The sequence below is a fragment of the Pollicipes pollicipes genome, unplaced genomic scaffold (assembly GCF_011947565.3).
Source record: "Pollicipes pollicipes isolate AB1234 unplaced genomic scaffold, Ppol_2.1 Scaffold_7231;HRSCAF=8579_pilon_pilon_pilon, whole genome shotgun sequence".
NCBI classification, from domain to species: domain Eukaryota; kingdom Metazoa; phylum Arthropoda; class Thecostraca; order Pollicipedomorpha; family Pollicipedidae; genus Pollicipes; species Pollicipes pollicipes.
Genome location: NW_023597034.1, coordinates 18,736,995 through 18,747,075, shown reverse-complemented (window position 1 = coordinate 18,747,075; position 10,081 = coordinate 18,736,995).

Here is a 10,081-nt window from a genome sequence, read left to right as displayed (position 1 = left end):
ACACGCTATCGCTAGCTATCGAGCGACGAATGTAGAGCACCCTCAGCTGAAGCGCTCGTGGGCATAGTGCATGTAACTCTCTCTGGCCGTGTGCCTTAACAAACGGAATGCAGAAGTCGGGACAGGCTGCCGGCTCGAACAATGGACCACGTCAGGGTATAGAGGTGATGGATGGAGCATGCTGCACGGCGGCCCATTGCTCTTGACAACGCTTGTCATTCCTGATTAGCAGTTGCAATGGATTGCCATGCGTCATGTCCCTTGTACCTCATAAAGGCGTGATTGAACGGTAATGGATGGTCATGAGGCGCGAAAGCACCAGCTAGTCCTCGTTGTGGCTTCAATGCAGCAGATGATTGTGCAGATGACGCGAGGGTTAGCACGCACTAAATCATCCTCTGCTGCAGACATGTCTGCCGTCTATTCCGAGTCGCTACAAGACTGCGCAGTATGAAGCCTGCCGTGGTGACCATGATGGCCGTGGCTGCCCAGGCAGAGGGGACAGACTTTGAGTTGGTGCATTCCAATGACGCCAGCGGAGCGAAAACTAAGCTCACCGTAGATAGTTTCCAACATGCACAGGATATGTCCAAAGCACTACTTGACATCTTCATTTCAAAATTATGACGCTGACAGCTATCGACCTCCAATACATCAGAAGGTACCATCTAGACGGCGCTATCACGTAAGCATTGTTATATTGTCAATGCTTGCTGTTTCAAGCTGCGCTCATGATCACGAAACCATAAGCAGTCCCAGACGGCTCATTTCATAGCTGACAAGCGTGCGTGAAGTATAGCAGTAAAAATGCCTCAAAACCTGAAACAGGACAAGAAAATCGCACGTGTGGTACAGCTCCGAAGTCATACGAATGGCTTTGCTAGACGTAAGAGGCATCTGGTGGCAAATTAATGCACTCCATGTATAGGTGGCGCTGGCTCACGCAATACCAACAGCGGGTCAGTCAGTCGAACGTTTTTTACTTGATCTGTAGATCGACATCATTTGGCTCACTCATAGCATCTCCAAACGTGTTATTTGATCTTACAACGCCGGGATGCTTTGAAATTCGCGATTGAAATGCCTGCAGATTTCGATGTGAGATCATTCAGGGTCTACCGGCTAGTCTCCGCCCGCTTGCCAGGCCGTAAATCAGACCTGGTCCACCCACATTTGGGACGGTTATCTGAGGCCCAGTACCGCACTAGCCTGGATACCGAGCCGAAGCTATGCACAAACTGATCATATAGGTCTCTAAGGCCCGATATTGTACCGACGTCCATCCCGAACGGAAGTCATACAGACAGCACTAATGATAGCCAAAACGCCTGTGGCCTAGCGTGTGCCCGTGCCTGGTACCGGTTGGTCGCAGACTGAAATACTGGAATTTGGCTACTGGCAACAGTATAACACTCCTGCGGCGGTTGGAATGCAACCCGCGCATTCGGAAGAATGGATGAAATTAAGAGCAGATGTATGACGCATCCATTGCATGGTTTTGAGAGAGTAGTTCGCAATACATTGCAGTGCATAGTACATATATTGTGATACATTGTGAGAAGCCGTCTCCGTAGCCAAGGGGAAGGATGCTGGATCCGTAATCCAGCATCCGCACAGTGGTGCGAGTACCAGAGCGGGCGCATTGCCTGGCCCGATCGGAATGAAAAGGTCACCCGGCTCCTGGTCAACGAAGGTCAACCCAGGCCTGGGGCGGCCGTGCCGCAGCATTGTGAGGCACGTAAGCCCTCCGCATTCCTGTCCCGCGAAAGGGCCAGACAGGAACGCAAAGGGTTTCTCCGTTGGACTGGACGGCACAGTTTGAGTGGCGGGCTCCTGGTACGCGCAATAGGCTATGCGTAGCAATTACGTTAACCCGAAGCCACCTATGCAAACCTATTCTGTATAATGCTCTCACCCTGTTCGCTCCGTTTCTGAGCTCTAACATACACACGGAGCGATGTTATGTATATGAAAGCATGCAGAAGTTAATGATTATCGCAGAGGCAATGGTTTCATCCGTTGTGACATTCTGCACTCTGAACTTCGCCATGATGCACTGCGCACGGTTCTGGCGGAGCATTAACCATTCATGCACTGATCTTTGTCGTCCGGTCACATGCGTAGCATCAGAATGGCATAGGTAATTGATAGCCTTGATATACAAGCTTGATCTGGTGTAAATCCCTGTGTACGCTAACAGCATTTGGTGTGGTTGTCGACACCTCGGCAGGGTCAGGATCATATCCTTCTTCAAATTGGTGCGCACCCTGGACTATTAAAGCACTTTGTTTACGTTTAACTACGGCATCATGTTAGAATAGTCCAGTCGGAGAACTTATGCATGTATTTAGTGCCACATTTCTGGCAATATCAGGTTATTGTCATCAGGCCGGTAGCTATGGATATATGGATGGATGATCTAACTATGGATCGTAACAAGACAACGACCAGTCCAAAAGAAAACGCCGCAGTGTCGCAAGCCTATTTTTCCGTCCACGCGTAATCATTGGATAACACGTTGGTGTTTTCAATAAAGTTGATTCCTTGCAACCGTCGCAGATCGCGCTGAATATGACTTATCCTGAGTGTAGCAGACGTTTAAAAGAAGATTGCCTCCTGCATTTCACAAACAATGAGTTGCACCCGCTAAAAGCAGATAGCCTTCACCCCGTGCCTTTGCGCAGTGCAGGAAGGCATGCGACCATCGTCGTGAATTGACTAAAGCGCTAAAAAGTTTTCCTTCCCTGGATCAAACGTCAAAATACCCAACATTTTAATTCCATATTGCAATGTTGCCATCACTCGCCCGCTCTGGCCACGGGATATGTGCGTGCGGCTAGGTGAGCACGGTCGCACCGCTGTACTAAATTTGGGGCCGAATCCGATCCGCTGGGCGCCGACAGCGCCTGGAAGCGACCACCCGAATACAAGGCGGCCAGAATTTGCGTCGCATGGTGTGGCATGGCATGAGAGCAAAGCGACGGGCGCTTTATCGAGATTCCTTCACTATTTTCACTGTATACATTTGTACACTTTTTCCAAGCATGTCAGGGAGCACATCAAATCCGTGAAGGGTCCATGTAACGGACGAATGCACTCTCTGATGTAGGTAGCCGAACACAGGGTGCATGCGACTTGATGCTGGTGGTGCAAGTGCTATCAAAGCCCATTGATGCTTAGTTGCAAGCAGTTCAAAAACCTAAGGCATAGGCAAAATTCACCATTTTATCCTTTCAGAGGTGCAGTCAGAATGTTCTTAAAGGAAGCATTCCACATTATATGAGGTTTTGAGCTGCAAGTGTTCAGATGCGAGCATTTATAGCCCGTGCTGCGATGTCTCGACGAGTTTGAAGTACTTCAAAAAAGTGGCGATTTCCTGCGGCCTAGTTTAACAGCACATGAACGTCATGTACATGTTCCATGACGCAATTAGACAATGCCGCATAGAGGAGCATATTTAGTGTACAGGAGAAAATGTGTTTGTCTGGAGCGCTCTTTTCCACTTCAAAGCACACTAATAGTTATAAGAAAGTTTGTTTCATCATATCTGATGCTTGCTCCATATTCTTAAGTGTGGAACATTTCCTTAAGCGGTGAAGGGGCACGCCTCAGTGGCCCCTTAGCTGCGCGTCTGTGCGCTCCCGGCACCCTCACATTTGACAAGCGTGAGGCCTTGAGTCTGCAGCTGTTGAAGCTGTAGCTGTTCGCCTTCCACTGAGAGACATCCGCGCCAGCCCGCATCCCTCAGCCGTACCTGGCCAGAACGTACGGAAACAACCCTGCCGCTATTGTGTGCGCGTAATCTAAGGGCAGTGGGGAATCAACATATCATACTTTATTGAATATTGTAAAGTATGAATTTAGAATGTCTGCATGTTGCTATATGCATCCTGTGATAGAACAGATAGCGCGATGTATACATGAAAGAAGAAGAAAACACATGCATTTCAGGTGATCGGTGACTTGTAGTGAGCGTGGCGTCTCCCTATCAAACAATGTAGACAAAAGCAGACATATTCCAGACAATTTTTATCGCTGCACCGTCGCCCTGCGGGAGCATTGATCACCTTTGTCACACGAGGGAGCCGACACGAATAATCCGTAATTGTTATGTCATGACATGTCAGGTCAGGGCGATAGGGTAAGGTGATAATTGCACGGACACGTCCGTCCATATACAAACTGAACAAGTCGCCGCCTACGCCAATGGGAAGAGTGGGATAAGGAAAGCCTCCCTCAAGCCGTAAGAGATATGTCGTTCAGGTTAAATCGTAGGATCTTTGAACGATCAAATGTGGTCGCAGAAGTGAAAGCTTAGTCAGGCTGACCTCGCAAAGGCCGCTAGGGACAGTAACGCATTTCAGAGCGCAAAAAATCTGAGTAATATAGGAGCTGCTCATTTCCGCGCCACGCAAACAGAATCTGTCACTATTAAACCCCATAGTCGACAGTGCTTCATGCAACTGAGTAACGGGGAATGCCGTTCTGGTTAAAACTTTACACTGTCCATCAAAACCAAAACCATCAGCGACGAAGTGGTGCCCAAGCTCAGCTGTGTCCCTTTGCAACAGAGTCACGCCTAGGGATCACAAGGGGGATGATGTTGGACAAGAAATCAGCCAATAAAAACAAATAATGCCAAGAGTGCCATAGAAAAAAGCCTGACACCAAGCAGGTCAGAAATTTGAAACTATACCATTTAAAAAAGCAAGAAGCCCCTGACGTGTTCTAAAATTCAATGCATGTTTGCAGACACTGAGAGCTCAACCGGCTTGCCTTGTGCCGCTGCTCGTTCCGCCCGATCTACCTACCGCCTCGGTGCCGACTGATTCTAACAAGCGTCATGACCGCTCTCCGCCTCTTTACACAAGAATTTATGCTTGCAATAACCGCACTGACAAAAATAATTGCACTTAGGTAACTATTATCCCGAAATCGTGACTATCGCTGCGTTTACCGTGACTTTGTGACGCTCGCATTTGGCTATACTGATCATGCGTGGTCTCACAATTATCTCAGAAAAAGGATCACACACTGCCATGGCTGGGGGTTAAATGATTATGCAGCCCCCTGGCAGCAAAACGCACTTCTTTCTAAGGTAGTATCGGGATCTTCTCACGAATAAAGTTACGCTCCACGGCATTAATCGACAACAAAGCATCACACGTATTCTCATAAGTGGTGCATTATTATTCTGGCCTATGCATAAAACAAAACTGCGCAAGATCAAAGTATTCGAGTAAGCTCCAAATTTTTAGTCTCAAGACAGATAACATCTCTGAAGGTGAACATACAAAACTTTTTGAGATATTTTAGGCGAAGGTATAAAATAGCTAAATGTTTACCGCATAAACCTTAACGACGTTATTCCTTGAACTTCGATGGAAGTTTGCTTACTGACAATGATCATAACACTCCATAACTTTAAACGGTATGGTGGGTATACAAAAATGTCACGGACATACAAAGCCACTACGTTCATGCTTGAATCCACGTCGGTACGCAAAAACATACTTATTAGCCCAAGTTCGCTCTGAATTACTTTGAACTCCGACCGATCACATTTCGGGAAGTTTTGGATATCCACCTCAGGTGTTTGGCTCTTAAAATGTTTGGGTCGCTTTCCGTCATTTCAAATGTTTGGGTTATGATCTACCAGTACACACATTTTTAATCTCGCCGTCGTTATTGGGGTTTTACGACGCGCTCACCTGCCAAGGCTACACGGCATCGCCCGCCTCTCACCCTGGCAGGAAGGGGGGGGGGGGGCACCGTGGGGAATCCAACCCCGCGCCGCTGGTTTCCCAGAAGTGCAGTGGTTAACGCAGAAGCGTTAACCACTCCACTACCGGCACTCTAAATTTTTAATTTCATTGGAAGGGTCCGCGCTGAATAATCGTGAACTTTGACCTATGATATCTAGGGAAGCTTTGGATATCTACTCAAGCTTTTAGAATTTTCAAATGCTTAGGTCATGGTGTACAAATCTACCTATTTTTAGCCCAATCGAAATGGTCCTCACCTATCGACCTTGAACTTAGACCTTTGATATCCCGGGAAGATTTGGATGTCCACGTTAGCTTTTGTAGCTTTCAAGCGCAAGGTCAAGGTGTGCGAGTCTACGAAATTTGAGCTCAATCGAAAGGACCCATTCCAATTAATCTTGAGCTTACATCATTTATGGACATAGACCCTCTGAGACTGAAAATATTTATCAATAATATACCATAAGTCTTCACTACACTCTCAAAGTAGAATATAATGTAATAAATAGGCCGCAAAGCCCCTTACATTTTGGCGGACATGCCCTGTTCATGTGAGCTTCAAAATTCATAGTGCACGGTGAACCAAAGTAAAACTGAAAGCCTAACCAAAAATCCGGAACGTTGGACGTTTATGGAGCCACGTTACGTAAACGTGGTTGTTTATACCGAGGCAGTCTCATATTTGCGCTTATTCTCACTCTTTAACTCCATCTTAACCTTGCGAACATTTTGAATATTTGGATATCCACCTTAGCTTTTCGACTTTTCAAATGGGCTATGGTCTACAAGTACACAACAATTGAGTTTCATCGAAAGGTTTCGTCGTGATTGATCCCTTACTTTTACCTACAATATCTCAGAAAGGTTTGGATACCTACCTTAGGTTTTGAGATTTTCAGGTTCTTGGGTCATGGTGTACGAGACCAAAATGTTTCTAGCTCAAACGGAATGTTTTATTCAATTGAACTGAAGCTTACATCTTCAACCCAACGCAAAATTTTAGATGCTTACCTCAGCTTTTGGTACTTTCATATGCTTCCGGCATGATGCACGAATATACCAATTAGAGTGCAGATTGGCCTCTGATGTGCAATGTCCTACCTGCACAGACCAGCGTGCTCCATCAAAAGGAGCAGGCGCGTCCCGTGTGCCACTGGATTTGATAGCACTTGCACCACCAGCAACGCAGCGCATCAAGTTGCATGCACACTTGTGTTCGGCTACCTACATCGGAGAGTGTATTCATCCGTTACATGGACCCTTCACGGATTTGATGTGCTTCCTGACATGCTTGGAAAAAAGTGTACAAGTGTATGCAGTGAAAATAGTGAAGGAATCTCGACAAGGCGCCGGCGCTTCCAGGCGTTGTCGGCGCTTAGCGGATCGGATTCGGCCCCAAATTTAGTACAGCGGTGCGACCGAGCTCGTGTAGCCGCACGCACATATCCCGTGGCCAGCTGGCACCAGCGCGAAGACGTGGCCGCATTTCTGCACGACAGACGTGCGAGCGGGCGAGTGATGGGAACATTGCAATATGTAATTGAAATGTTGGGTATTTTGACATTTGATTCCGGAAACATAAAATTTTTAACGCTTTAGTCAGTTTACTCGAAGGGATATCTTATTATGTAAAAGAATGAAGTCTTTTCCGCTCTATCCATAACATGACAATTCACTGGACTTATAAGTATGTACTATTTCTGTACATGCATAATGGTGGCACACTCTGCATTTTCAACAACACAACACCTATCCCATATCCAACCCATACACTGTCATTTGTGAAACATTGGATTTTCTCAGTCGGAGTTTGCACACGATAGTGCTTTGTTTTTGTGCCTCAGCTGTTGAGATTGCAGTTGCACCGGTATGGTGTGCCTGGTGCTGCTCATTTGGCCTGTACGGGATCCCGTCCGACGGGACCCCCATTTCGAAAAGAATTACTGGGGCACGCTCTGAGCACCTCGCTTTCCGAACAACGATGCCAAGATTTGCGAGCATGCATGGAACGAGCAACGATACATTCCGTTGTAAAGCACCTAGTAGGGCTTTTGCTTAGATGGAGGGTCAGTGTATTAGTGTTGTTACCAATAGCCTGTGGCAGGTCTTCTTTCCCACATGAAATAAAAAGTCTGCACAAGACGTTTTGTTATCGGCAAATCGATGAGGTTATTAACGCGTCACACCACCGCATACGAACGGCCATTATTTTTGCCATGAGGTTAACATGTAAAATCCTCGGAACACGTACACTGTTCCCGCGTAATTTTCATAGTGCTTTGCTCGTTTGTATTTCGGCGAGTTCTTGAAACCATATCCTCAATATGTTTGAAAATGAGGGAACTTTATGGTAGCACTCTTTGGTAAGTACTTACGCTCACAAGCATGAACCTGGCATTGGTTTTGCAAAAACGCCAAGGAACAATAATATCGATGACTATCTAACTTACGTAACATGGGGCTTGGCATTTTTCAGTGGCTGCTCAAAAAATACGTCGCTCTTGACTTCGGAAGACGACTCACCCTTCAATGTTCGGTGGCCAGTATCTTTTCACCCGTGCGCTCCAGAAAGCTCCCCGGGTTGTCATGGCCAGTGTTCCGATTTAGCACCTGCACCGCCCGAAGACGGGTCCATGCACCGAGTAACGCCCGGCAGCGATGAAGTCTTAGCGAGGCCTCAGAACTGTCTCACTTCTTAGTTCCTATCATTATGAGTCATAATAAATTCGCAACTCTCGAATGGTAGAATGTTCCCGAATGAGCTGTTCTCTGGTCAAACCCATTTGGCAGGAGACGGCTATGCGACTTTGATAAGGACAAGTGTAGGCCTACAAGCCATTACGCCGGAGTAGATCGACGGCAGCGGCTCAGCTGGATCTTTACGCAGAGATATCAGCAACAAGCGTGCTGAAGCTCAGCTGCACTATTCGCAACAGGGCCACGCTATTTTTTAAAAGCAAACAGTTAAGTGCTCCAAGACACTAGCTGCTAACACCTAAAAAATGAAAATGGAATTACCGACACTTTTATCGCAAGGCGTGAAGTGCGTGCATGTTTGTGTCATTGGGGTTTTACTACGCGCTCAGCTACTGAGGCTGTATGGAGTCGGCTGTGTTTCAACCTGGTATGAAGGGCGGACAACGAGCGTATTTATTGCGAAAAGCGTACAGCGTAATTTTCGCTAATGCGTCAAAATTTGCTGAAAAGCATTCTAACAACCGAAAATCAAGATGCAAAATATTTTACAATATTATTACAATATTTTATAATGAAATGTTTGCATAGAGCATAAATATTTTTTGCTGAAAATATTTTACAATGAACTGCACGTGTAAAATCGTCGAGTGCCTAGTTTTCGGATCGTATCAGATGGTATGAATGGCCTTGGTATGGCTCACGTCCGCTGCTCAGTCTAAATAGGTTCGCTGCACATTCCGACTTTCCGACTGCTTTTAACGGATCGCGCAACAAGTTCGGATTTGCATTCTCATCCCAATAATCGAGAGCTATGCTTGTGTGAAAACTACGCGAACCGCCGAACAGGCATAATTCGAGGCGACGCCAGAGTCAGAAAGAATAGCCTGACTACGTGTCTCCCTGACACTGTCCATAGTGGGTTTGGTTCGGCTTTATCTAGTGCTACTTTTACTTTGAAACTAAAGCGAAGTCACAAACAAACGGTTCGCCAGGAAAAAAATGATCAAAGATGTATGAACGTCCTTCAGCGTTCTCCAGCACGGCGTGCATTTGCGAACTGCTCACAGGCCAAGAGCATTCATACTATGCATAACCAACAATAAATGTCGTAACCAAGGGGAAGGGCGAGGGGGCCGTGCCTCTCACCCCGTTCCGCCGAGCCAAGAGGCTTACACTATATATGGGGCATTCTCGCAAGACCTCACTCCAAATTGGTAGGATTATAGGGACAACTTGACAGTCGATCCCCCTGAAGAAAATTTGGGTCACGTGTCTGCCACACAGCTAGAGTGATTTATTACCTTCTTCCCGACTTTGTCTCCAGAGGAAGTGTTCTCCCATATAATTATCCCGTGCTTGACAAATGCAAGTTGCGGTATGCTATAAATGCAGAATGCTATCAAACGACGTCGTGATACAGCACACACGTAGCGGGGAGCATAAGCGATCCTGGTACACTCAACAACCGCGCACGCAGCGACCTTTAGGTTTTGTAGCGTCCGCGCCGCTCGATCCCGACGCCTTCACCCGTTTCAAACGTGCCGCCGTTGACGCTGCTGTAGACTCGCCCTCGTGGGAGTGCGGTGTTTGGCGGCGCGCCGCCGGCGTCCCCACGCCAG